Genomic DNA, 14,081 nt, shown 5'->3' on the forward strand with positions numbered 1-14,081 from the left:
AAGTTCATATCTATTTCACATCGACATAAAAGAAAGAACCGCGCTGTCATGGGTGCAACAAAGATAGCAAATGTCTTTAAAAACCCTAAAATCGCTCAATAACAAATCGTACTTCCATAGTCGTGTCAACGACGACATGCTACCACCAACAATCTCTCTCTCCCACAGGATCACTGTCACCGTGAATGAAGAAAACGGAAGAATCAAACGGAGAGAGATAGCCAAGGTTCCGATGAAGTGTGTGTCTGTGATTGTAGGAAGAGATGTCATGTAACGATACGCGCAATATCAAGACGATGTAAGTAGTTGTAAGAGACGCTTTAAAATTGATAGGGGTAGCACCGTAACAAACCGTAAGTAAGGGCAACGAAACTTGTGAATTAATATATAATAATTTTGACGAATGATTATTTTGCATTTAGTATTTGAAACAAGCCTTTTCAAATTGAATTGGGGTAGGGGTTGGTACTTGACATCTCACTTCATCGAAGGGTCAAACGTCAAAACCCATAGATGTGCTATCTATGCGCAGCCTCTTAATTTAAGTAGTCTTAAGTCTTAATCTTGATCATATAATATCATCTCTCTCTGTCATAAAAAATATATATATATTATCTATGGATTCTAACAAATGACGACAGCATAAATTCAATCTAAAATCACTCCAATCGTTGAGGAACACGATAAAATAAAAACTCTATTATCAGATTTTATTTATGTTAATAATTTTGCATTTTAAAATGTGCTCGGTGAAGATATATCCTGTTCATTTATTGAGTTGAGTCATGATCATAAAACTGCCACACTCATCTTTTTGATATTATTATGTTTTTCGAAAACATATGTTATCCATATTTCGTGTTTATCTGTTAGTCGATATATAAGTATTATTTTTCCGAAATCCATTTTAGTTCTAATTTTTATTATGATATGTTATTCTTATATTATATCTTGATGATATTTTTCCGAGATAACTTTGTTAACGATTTTGTCACAACCTTTTAGAGAACAGGGAGCGGGAGGTCACAGAAGAAAACCGGTGGCCGGTGGAACACCCCCCCCCCCCCTCTTTTGGGTTACTATTCGTCGGTTTCCATAGAGTATTCTTCAGGTAGCGGAGAAAACAGAGAAATACAAGAAGGAAGAAAAATGGTAAGAAAATTGATTCGGGAACACCCCCTTGCTTTTGGGCAAAATGGGAAGTCATAGGATTTTCGGGACCAATCTGTTAGTGAGGAATAAATACAGAAAGTTGCAAAACAAATTAAAAGATGTTTTAGTTATTTTGTGAGAACTCAAAAGTTTGAAGAGGAATTGTCTCATAATGGGAAGTATTGTTCGTTTGCGGTGGCGGATCCTAGATTTTTTTTCATGTGATACACTAGTTTAAATGCTTCAATTTTATGGAATCGGATATAAATATTTCGGGTCAGTTAGATGATTCGGTGCGGTTCATTACATAATAGTGCTTTACCACTGGTTTAATTTGCTAATTATAATCTAAAATTTAGCTATTAAAAAATGAATCTAAACAATTAACAATATCAAGAGCAATTAATAAATGAATCTAAACTCACGTTACGGTGGAGGATTCGAGGAAGAGTAGCAACTAGCAAGTTTGGAGGAAGGCGGCCGAAGAAAGGCATGAGCCCGCGGTGGCCTGTGGTCGGCCGGATGCATGGACTATCGAAGAGGAGGTGTGGCGCCTGTGTAAACATGGCGGAGAGGGGAGAAAGGCAGGGAGCGACATCTATAATTGTATCTTTGTTTAAAAGTATTGGTTTATGAAACCCTAAAAGATTGCATAAAAAAAATTTTAAAAAGTAATGTAAAACATATTCAAACATGTGACATTAAAAAAGTAGTGTAAAAAAGATTTGAATTTGTGACCTTCAAATAACCAAGAGAGTTATCCACCAAACCAACAACTTATATTTTAATTAGGATGACTCCTTACTAATTTATAAGATGGTTCACTCTATTATTTTCTATTATAGCAATACACTATTATTTCGAAACTCGAGTGGTTCCTGAAAACCACCCATTTAAGGTTATGATTTCAAATCCTTGCAAAAGGTAAAAATATAATTTTTCACTATAGATAAACATCGACAGAGTCATCTTAAGGGGGTGTTTGGGATTCCTTATTTTACCTCCTTATAACTTTTTATTAAGTTAATAAGTTACAAAGGTGTAACTTATGGAACTTTTCATCTTACAATATAAGCAATCCCAAACACTTTATTACTTTTCAAAAAGTTAATAAGTTATAAGTTGATGAAAATAAGCAATCCCAAACACCCCCTAAGGCCTAAACTTTTTCTAGTCTTTCGGGGACGGCCCTGGACCTGGATAATTTTGACAGGGATAAACACGGTGTCACTAGACTATCGATGACTCAAACTTGTTTTAATCTTAGCTCATATGCATGCTCCTAAATACGGGTAGCAATACTATTAAGGAAGATTCGAATCAAATTTAGATATGTGGCAGATGTTATAAAATTTGAAGAGAAATACCACCACCACCACCAACCCCTTATAAGAAAAGAAATTTGAATAAGAAATCTGGTCTAATGAAACTGAAGATTCTCTCAATCCATACAAATTGAATTGAATAACAATAAAAATTGGAAATTCCCGTATTCAAAGGGACAACGCAGTTTATATTCCCTCGGTTGCAATAGTATATCCATTTAAATTTTGTATCATCTGATAAGTAGACACATACTGCCTCTTTTACTTAACTTTTATTTTTATTTTTTAAATTTTATAAAGTGTCGTATGATAAATCTAATGTATCAAGTTATCAACTGATTTACTATTAATCCATTCCCTCTTATTAGGATCTACATTCCAATTGAATTTTATTAATGTATTATAAAAGTGTATTATAAAAGTTTACTAATAAGATATTTAATAATAGTTTGAGTGAGTTACACTAAAGGTACCTGTGGTATGTCATTTTTCGAACTGGATTCTCAAGTATGAGAAATCACAAGTTTGGTCCAACAAGAATAACAGCGGGTGACACAAAGGTCCCCAATACTAACATAGGCTAAGTTTTTCAATTAACAGCTTATAAAAAAACCATAATAGCCTTAGATTATAAAAAATAATACTAATATGTTAAATGATGGGTTCAATATATATATTAAGAAACAATTACAATTCAATTTAAAGGAATAGTCGTGGGTGGAGATCATGATGAGGTAGAGAAGTAAGAAAGAAACGCCATTTTCGTAATTTTGAAGCCGTTTTGATGGTTCCTGGAAAGTTCAACCGACTATAATTAAGGTTAATGTGAGGGGGAATGATGCGGGATCATGTGATTATTATATTTAATTAATTATAAATATTATTTTTAGTTATTTATAAAAAAGTTAACTTTTGTTAGTGTTAAAAGACCCAACATGTTAAATGTTGAACAATGTACTATATACTTGTTGGACTAGATACGTAGTTTCGTATACATAAGAACCGAATTCAAAACATAGAACCTTTTATGTAATTCACAATAAGATTTTTATATTAATAATCTGTTATTATTATATACTTATATTATCCCTTTTCTGGTTGGCGGTCGGTGGGATACATGGAGTACTACAATAGTTTTCTTCTCCCTATAAATATACTTATTATTATCCCTTTACTAATTCAACATCAACACACATATTCATTCAAATATGATTAATTCAAACTCTATTTCCACCGGAGTTCAAACCCAATTCTATCTAACCTCAAATCCATGCAAAACCTCATATCTATTAAACAATGTTTCCTTCAATTTCCGCAACAATAAGTACCAAACCACATTATTTTCAACAAGAAAACCCCATAAACTTTTTACAAACGTCTCCTCTAGCAACAGCGTTTACACGCAGTTACCAGAGGAGACGTTGTACGATTTACTTGGGATATCTCATAGCGGGACGCTCTGCGATATCAAAAAAGGTTACAAACAAATGGCCTTGAAGTACCACCCGGACGTGTCGCCTCCGGGTCGGGTGGACGAATACACCACGAGGTTTATTCGGGTCCAGGAGGCGTATGAGACGCTATCCGACCCGGAGGCTCGGGCTGTGTATGATTGTAATTTGGCTAAGGGTTTGCACTTGGCGTTTTCGGCGAATAAAGGGTCGCGTTTTGAGGCGGAGATGGGGCGGTGGAAACAGTCGTGGGAGGTGCAAGTGGAAGAGCTGAAACGGCGGAGCATGGCGGAGGACGGTGGAAAGATGTCGTGGGCCGCACGGATCCGGAAACAGCAGGCGGAGTCGGATTTACACCTATAAGGGTAGTATTATTATTTATTAATTAATGTAAAGTTTTTTAAATGATTTTGTGTTAAGGTGTAACAGTTAAATGACTTAATTTTAGCCGGAATAAGCTCGGGCTTGTCTGATTTAACTAAAGTGACATAAAGTGTAAGACTGAATTTTCTTTTTAATTATTTAGAAACTAAGGTGGGGTTTGATTCAACAACTTTGGAGGTTAAATTTTGGATCATGTCAAATTCTATAATTTTTCCAAAAGACATGTCAATATTGGTGTCTCATCTAAAAGCTCATAACGTTTGTCATTCTCGTTACCTGAGTTCGAATACTCCTTACCGTGGTACATGAATGTCTGTATCGTTATCTAAGTTCGAATACTCCTTATAGTGGTGATGAATGCGTACAGACATGAATCAAACATTGGACCCATAAAAAGAAAATATAAGAAACACCTCTTGACTACCTCACCATTTTCAAGCTTGATTTTGTCACTTGGGTTGTAGTCCGCAGGCAGAAGGCAAAGCTATTTTATTGGGTGAAGATCGATAAAAGAAAGGGTGCTTCTTCTTTTTTTTTAAGAAATAAAAAAAGTTCAAGCTAGATTTTAAGTCACTATAAATTTGAGACTATTTTTTTCTTCTTTTATATATATATATATATATATATATATATATATATATTACTAGGTCTATCCCTCATATTACGGGGGTTGTTTTCATTTTTTGTTTATAATATTTATATATTTTTTAGATTTTAATTTTATTTATCGTTAGAAAGTTAATAATATACTTAGGTTTGATGATTAAAGAGTTTTATAAACAAATGAGATGTTATAACTCATTTTAAAAACTATCTGGGTTTGATAAGACCCATGACCCGTTTATTTTTTTTTACTATCAAATTGTTTCTTCATTATAAATATTGTATTTTTTTAATTAAAATTAGACATTAATTTTAGTATATCCATATTTTGTTGGATTTTCGTATCAAATATTTGATAAGATTAATTTTAATATAATGAGATGTTATAACTCGTTTAAGAGTTATCTGGATTTGGTGAGACCCATACCTATAAATTCGAGTCAAATACATGAGAAGCCTTCATTTATAAATAAAACAATCTGATGTCTTGAGAGTATGTAGGAAGCATTTTTAAGTAGTAGCAAACTTAAGATGTTAACTTTGTGACAACTGAAAACAAATACGAGAACTTTATACTAAGTTGACAATGTTCATTGACACAAAATGTCAAAATTACTAATGTTACAATAGCTTTTATATAAAATTGATGAATTGCCACCACTCATTATAAAATGAATGCAAAAAGGAGAACTAAAAGGTGATTTCGATAGTATGAAAATAATAAAGGGATGTTGTACTTAGACGTGCCATGCAAATATTTGTTTATTTTATAAGCATAATATTTTTTACTATAAAATTGTTTATTAATTATAAATAATATCTTTTTCTTTTTAAATTGGATATTAAATTTTAGCGTATCCCTATTTTATAGGATTTTCGTATCAAATAATTGATAAGATTAATTTTTTACTTTAATGAGATGTTATAACCCGTTTAAGAGCTATATGGTTTTGCTAAAACCCATACCCATGAATTTGGTTAAATCAATGATAGGCCTCCATTTAAAAATCAAGCAATCTGGTGGCTTCCATAAAAGGGGGGAGCGAAAATCAAGCAATCTGGTGGCTTCCATAAAAGGGGGGAGCGACCATATCGCGACACGTAGGATTTTAGGGGTTTCGTTTATATATATATATAATTATAGATTGTATTAGGTATTATATTTATACGAGTAACTAGTATTTTGACCCCCTGCGTTGCGCCAAGGGGGGGTGCTGGGCGGTGGATTTGAATATTGTTTTGGGTTTATGACAAAACAAAATAGAAGAAACCCATAAACATTTAAAAATGCTAACATGACTCAAAACGTAGAGCAAACTATAAAGCAACTCGAAATGTGTACTAAATTACTCAAGGCTGAATTATTCGCAAATAAGATTACTTGTTGATCATATCATACGACCACTAATGACTAAACTCTAAACTACAATTATTCAACTCCTAATTGCGGAACCTGATGTTGACAACCTCGAATAAAATAATCGATTTGTGTTGAAGCACACTTTAGCAAGTTTTTAAATTCTACATTTCTCCTACAACTTCATCATGCTCCTGCACAAACACAAATCTTTTTTAAAATTTCATGCTAAATCGAAAACCAAACTGAAATAAGGGAAATGAGTATATGTAATAATGGTGTTATTTTAAACTTGACTTCAGGTAATTGACACAGAAAAAAAAAAGAAGGTAAAAAGAAAAATAACAAAAACACAGTTTGCAAGGTAAGTTTTTTATTCATCTTTCAGGTAAATATGAGTGACCATGCCAATCATGCATCATCTCTTTGTTCAGGTATATTAAATTATTTATAGGAGGTGTCCTTCAAAAAAAACTTATGTGTCAACCTGCTTTCAATAGTACACCTAACACATAATTTTTTTAAAAAAACATACAAAATAGTGTAGAATATCAAAAATGAAGGAAAAATCATAAATGACGGTCTGTGGATTAGCATGGCTTAAAGTAGTTTAGATTTTTTTTGATATACACAAAATGGTTGTGGAGTAACTAATTTTATATTGAAAAAACTTTGAATCTGAATAATATATATGGTCCAACCAAAATACCAAACTTAAACAGACAACTCACCTTAGCAGGTCTTTTTGGCTTCATAGTCAACATGAGGAAGTAAATAGAGACACTAACCGATGAAACAGAGCACATGTACGCCCATAAGATGTATGTCCGTTTGCCTACCTCCCAAACTAACTAAGCTGCATAACAATAAGAAAACAAAATAAGGACAAACGAAATTAAATTTAAGTAGAACTGATAATTCCAAAACTTAACATTCATGAACTTAACTTGTTTGCATACTTTCCAAGCTAATGAACCTTCATAACAATTAGTGAATCAAAAGACCAAATAAGTACATAACAAATTAAACTTAAGTAGCACTACTATGATAGGCTAAACTAATAATCATATTATACCTTTATGTAACAATATCATTAATCCCAGGCTCAGGTCCGCACTATGCTGCAACATAAGTTGCCATGCCAAATAGCGAAGCATCATCATAGTGATAAACCAATCTGAAGGTGCACAAACACGAAGGTGCAAATATCAAGCTATGCACATTCACAATATATATATGGGAACAAAAGGAGGTCAGACAACATCATCACCCATAAAGCTCAGGGAGCCATTAGGGAACCATCACACCTTTAATTAGTGTTAACCAACACCAAAAGCATACCAATTACCAAAGCCTTCAGATTTGATACTGATGTGGTTGTGCTCAACTGAACCTAATGATCTTAATCACCACGTTATATCAATATCAAACATTTAAAAAATCTAAAGTATTTCATTTGGTCTTCCCACCGGCATCAGACTCCAAAAAAAAGTCAAAATATTTCTAAAATCAACAAATTCATAAGTAATTTAGGGCTTCATATTCATAGACGATTCCTTCAAAATTAGGGTGAGTTGTTGGTCCGCCAGTAACGAGAACGAAGAAGGGGGGCTGTGGATTAACAACAGGCAACCACTCCCTCTGCTCCTCTCTCTAGACAAAATAACTCAACGGTGGTGGCGACTGGCGAGATCTAGAAAGAAAGAAAGAAAGAAAGAGAGGAGTGGACTGTAACATCAAAAGAACCACGTGCGGTAGATCAGGGTGAGGTAGAACTTGTACAACTTTAACTTCTGATTGTACAACCCATTATGCAAAAGAAAGTAAGTTTGTAATTGTAATCTACTCAGCCCATTCTAATAAAGTTAAATAAATGTAGACACTTGTCATGTTTTGGTTAATTCTTATAATTTTTTTTCCTCCGAAACTAATATATGTAATAAATCAATAATTATTCACTTTCCTTTTACACTATATTTATATAATATCTATATATTTTTATAAATATAAATATTAACATATTATTTTACTATATATTTCAAAATACTTGGTGAATTTCAAAAATCAACAACAAATCATGTTTCTCGAATGAAAATTGTTTCGTGTTTTTTGTGGAACTTAAATTTGATTTTATGGGTCAAAAATTGGTAAACAGATTGTTTGGTACAAGTTAACTACATTTAGATCAAAATTTGTTACGGGTCAAAAATGAAAATTTTGAGTATTTTTAAAAGTTTGAGAATGTAAAATAGATTTATCGTCAAATTTGTTATGGGTTCAAGTGTTGATTTTAAAATGTCAAAAGTATGAAAGTTAGAATTTTAAACATGACTCGGGTTTCAAATTTATTTTTAATGGTATTTTTTGAAATAATCAAAAGGTTCGGGATTTAGCAAATTGACTATTTTTCCCTCAAGTATTAAAATTTAAGAAAAGATTGCGAACACTTAAGACATACCACCCTCATGCCTATCAATGCTTTTAACTTTTATTAAGTTTGAAATGTTTATGTCAACATTAATTTTTCCTTCAATGGTGATCAGAACGTTGTATGGGAAGCATGTCATGCAAAACTATGCTCAAATGAAACAAAATATTCACAAAATTGAATGAGTTAACATGTTGTTTTTTATGTTGTCATTATGACAAAGTCGAGAAGCCATCTGAAACTTATTAAAATCTTTTTCATGGTGTAGCTCAGAAAAATATAGTTTTTGAAGAACATCCATTGTTACAATTTAATGTTCTGCTTTGCTTTGACGAGTGGTAAATTGATAAATATATCAATAAAGATAACGCTCATTTTGTATTTAGGCTGAGTGGTTAGAACTACTATCGTTTGAGAAGCCTTATTTCCAAAATTGGTTCATAACCAAAATTCTTTCAACTATACATATATGACACATTGACACCGAGAATGAATTTTTCAACAGAAAGAAGCATTCATGGCTACGTTTTTACATGGACATTTTTTTTATTAAGTTTATTTAAAAAACCATTTTGTGATATAATAAAATCAATTTATGTACATATTGTATAGATACAAGCATAGATATAATACATTTTTTTTCATATACGTTATATAATTATTTGTTTTACTTATAATTTTATAATTTGAATTATCTCGTGTGTGACACAGGCTCTAAAACTAATAATATATATAATATAATATCAAACTTGAGGTATGAAGCTCGGTTTTGTTTGTTAACCAAATTTAATTTAAACTTGAATTGGATGTGGCCTTATTTACACAATTGGAATTTACAAGGGTCTTGTATTTGACAGAATGGCACATAAAAAACACAATAAAGTAAATAAATTTACTTAAGGTTGAATATATTTTAGAGCATAACAAGATACGAGTCCAACAAACTTTAATAAACTTTACACTCCGGCACGTATGCACAAATTGAAATATGATGTGAAATTATCGTTATAAACATGCAGATTGTGGAGTTAAGAAAATAACAAAAAGAGAAAAAATATGCCATATGACCGTAACTAGGGCCAGCCCACTATTAGGCAAAATAAAACATAGCTTGGGGCCCATCAAATGTTTTTAGATATATTTAGAGATTTGCGCTTTATATATATGGGTCAAGGGAATAGCATGGTGGATTCGTTCCCCCTTTTCTTGCATATGAGGGATGCATATAACGCCGGTTAATAACCGAACCAGTTACTAGTTTATTCGGTCAAAACCGGTTAGGCTAATAACTAGTTTGGTTATTAACTGGTTTTCAAATTCCAGATATGAAAACTCTACCTGATAAAACTGGTTTCGGTTCGTGTGACCGGTTTTTATTTATTTTTTCTCCGCCCTGACGTGCAACAATATTGAATACTCGATATTTTGTAAGCTGATTATGATTAAATGATTTTCTTATCTATGTGAATTGATTATGTATTAGTTAAAGGTAGAATTAGTTAAAAGTGTCACAATTTGGTTATGCATAACTTGTGATTTTAGTGTGTTTCCCCGGAATCCAACTAAAGCACAATTCGAGAACCCATTTACTCTACTATATATATAATACAAATTGCAACTACCTCTTAAATTTTAAGAGGTACAATATTTGTTGTTTTGGATACAAGCCATAATACATAAGAGATTAAAACATTGTTGGGGCAATTTTGTAACTTAAGGTGTTACGTGATTATCAGTAAGGACCGACAAACGGGACGGGTCAAGCGGGTTTGGGTCTAAAAGGGTTAAGGTCAGAACGTGTCGATATATAAAAGGCTAATTTGGTTTGTCTCGGGCGGGATGGGTTCGGGTCTAAAGGGATCAAGTCACGACGGATTTAGGGTTAGAACAATGTCGGGTCAGAATGGGTGCGGGCCAAAACACGTTCAATACAGCATTACGCGTGCACCGACACCAGATTACGCACGTACAATCGTTGTATGACGAGTTTACCGACACCTATGCGTCCAATGCCACATTATGAGCATACTATCATCAGGTTGCGTGCATACTGCTGTGAGGTCACGCACATACTAGCACCGGTTAAGAGTTCACTGTCGTGTTTATATGCTCGGATGACGATAAACGTAAATATTTCAAGAAAAAACACGAGTAAGCAAGAAAGAATATCGAAAGGGCATTCGGGTTGTTAAAAAAAACGATGAATCATGGTGCGTATTCACCAAAAGGATAAATTAAGAAACATAATGTATGCTTCTATATATTCTTACATAATATCGAAGGACTCGGACAAGTGTATTTGTCAAGACAAGTAGAACAATATACCGAAGCGGATCTCAACACTAAACAATGATGAGAAAGTTGTGATTTGATTAAAAACAAGAAAAAAGGATACAAATCATAGTATTCGATTGAGTTTGGTTGAACATCTTTGGAGGAAGAGAACGATGGCGAAGACTAAGATAGTAATTTTGTATTAGTTTGCTTTTGATGTTTTAATTTTAGTTTAAGTTTTGTCATATTATTATTTACATTTATTTCATTGTGTTATAAAATTTTTTTGGTTAAAGTCACTCTGAGCTTCGAACTACAATGGGGCAACATGGCATAGAGACTTTAAAACCGTCATTGCTCATGTGACATTGACGTCGCATGGTGGAGGGGCTTTAAAAACCCATCCACGACACAGCCTAAATGTAGTAATTTAAGAAAAATTGGAAAGAATAGTGACATGTAATATCGACGCACTTTCGTAACTATTCATTTATATAATGATTTATTTTACATCATAACTCACTGAATTTGTGTCACCATTCCATAATTCTTTTGGCAATAAACAACAATCATGTTTCAAAAGAGTCAGTTTCTAAATCGGTCATTAACTAGTGCTAACTATCAACTTATAACGAATATTAGCTTTTATTCTCATGGATTAAACTGCTAAAACATCTACCCAACTTTTACATCTTTTGACGTAACAAATTCTATCTATCGACATATTTGTTTTTATAAATTTACTTTATGTTCAAGTTCACGTATTATTGTAAACTAAATTGCTAAAACATCTACCCAATTTATTAATATTTATACGTAATAAATTAGTAGATTTCCATCAACCAACCTGTTTGTCTAGATAAATATAATTTATGTCATAAGCTAGTCCATTTGAAGGCCTAACCACGTGACCGATAAATAGAAATCTAATGTATCCATTAACGAGGAGCATTGTCGTGTGTTCTTGTCCCTTTGCTCGATGGGTGGTCTTCGATTAATTGTAATGTTTTATTGTTGCGTGCCACTGGATCTTGAGCATTTGTTAGGATGATTTGATAAATTGGTTTGCATTGTAATGACATTGTATTTCTAGGACTATAACTTTTCGAACATGCATGTAATGGAGATGCTCGAGGTACAATGACTATGCCATCGAATTTTCTAAAATGTGTTAAATCATCTTTTCTTTTGTTAAATCATAGGAGGGGTTGAGGGATAAATGTGCCCAAATCAGAAAATTCAAAAATTAAAAGTTTAGATAGGTAATTCACAAAAGCACATCACGTTGTTATATTGGATGAATGCATTGTGTTCTAGGTGGTCACAAAGTTCCAACGCACCGTTAAAAAATCCCAACGCACCATGAACAAACATGCTTTAAAAAGAACTTGTTTTTTTTTTGTTTTTTTTTTAATTTAGCAACACTATACTCAAATTAAAATACTTGATTTTATGTATATAATAACCATAATAATATGTAAAAGTTATTTATGCTTAAGAAAATGATGAAACTAAATAAAAATCAACAATGATAGTTTTTTTTATATATATATTGTCCCTCCCAACCTTATATCTCGTTCAAAGTGAGTCTAGATGGGCACCAATATATACACATGCTTGCTTTGATTACACATGGTCGACTGTTCACAATCTTTTATTACATTTTTGGACTTCATTGCATTTTTAGCATAAACTTATGCTATATATACACACAGAGAAGGTTTTAATCAAATATAAATAGAATTACCGTATTAAGCGTGCGAACTGAAGCCTGAAGGCAAACTGAAAATTGACGGTGGCAAAGTTGTACGTAAATAAACAATCAATCAATTGATGCTTAGCGAATCTGACTCCTTAATCAATTGAGGTTGTGAATACAACTGATCAATCAAATCAGGGCCGTCTCCGATAATTTATATGCCTCGGCCGAGTCAAAATAAAAAGGCCCATAGGCCCTAACAGGTAACGAAATAATATAAGCAAAAAAAAATAATAAAAAATTAGGCCTTATTTAAATGGTTTTTTCTTTGGTTTAAATAATTAAATTTTTATATGAGCTTACTTGGATATTATTTAGGTTGTGTAAAAACTTTTTATATGAAAAAAAGCTTAAATTTGTATCAAGCGAGACTGGAACCTACAATTTTTTGGTTGGGAATCATGCCCCTTTGCCACCAGACCAAATTAGTTATTGTATAATTAGGGTAAAACATTAAATATACATATTTTTTTTCATAAAATTATATATATATATACAAAAAAAAAATTGTGCCCACAAAAATTAAGTGCCCCGGCCGGTTGCCCACGTTGCACAGTGTTCCAGCCGGCCTTGAATCAAATGAAGTTACAAAACTTGAAGTAAAAAGAGGGTTTTTGTGAGTTACGATTCGTAGGACAGAGATCGATCGATGTGTTACTCAATGATTCTTCTCGGTGTTCAATTAAAATAGAACTTGATCAATTCAAAAAACAGGGCATGGGTTTTTACAAGTGCTTTCAGGTGGAAACCAATTGAATTGATAAACAGATATAACAAATTTATTATATTGTAAGGAACTCGTGTTGAAGGTGAATCCTCAGAAAAAACCTTTTTGCTTCTACTTCGTTCTTGTATCTTGTATATTATTTCAATTATAAAGGCATGTGTGTAACTTACTTGCTTTCCTTATATTATTGTATTGTAATAAAATTATAAAATAGAAGTTTTAAACATGTTTTCAAAACTTGAAAGATCCATGGCATCCATATATTCAATGAACCATCTAGTAACCACAATTAACTAGTAGTTTACCCGTCCGGTGAACGGGATTATTAACGCGAAATGTGACGACCAACTTCTCCTTATGATACTCGGTAGCAGCAAAACACAAGGATACTTAATCCTCCTTGTCATAGGCACCCAATCCTCTTCTGAGTCATCTTGAGAACTACCAATCTCTATCATGTCGTCCTAGTGCCATGGACCGTTTGTTAATTCTTTCAACCTTGCAAACCTATGACAAAAGATGTTAATCAATTATTAAGTACTATCAGTAAACACAAGTATGAAATAAGTATTCATTTCCAAAAACTTCATAACAAAAATTCACCACGACACAAAAATTATA

The 14,081-nt window shown here is 32.6% G+C and overlaps 1 pseudogene; it reads left to right on the forward strand.

Moving 5' to 3' along the window:
- The first annotated feature begins 3,564 nt into the window (after positions 1-3,564).
- On the forward strand, positions 3,565-4,291 carry LOC143583319 (chaperone protein dnaJ 20, chloroplastic pseudogene; annotated as a pseudogene).
- The last annotated feature ends 9,790 nt before the right edge of the window (positions 4,292-14,081 follow it).

Source organism: Bidens hawaiensis, unplaced genomic scaffold (assembly GCF_021521415.1).
Source record: "Bidens hawaiensis isolate Kalapana, Puna unplaced genomic scaffold, B.hawaiensis_p1.1 tig00032359_1, whole genome shotgun sequence".
Classification (NCBI taxonomy): domain Eukaryota; kingdom Viridiplantae; phylum Streptophyta; class Magnoliopsida; order Asterales; family Asteraceae; genus Bidens; species Bidens hawaiensis.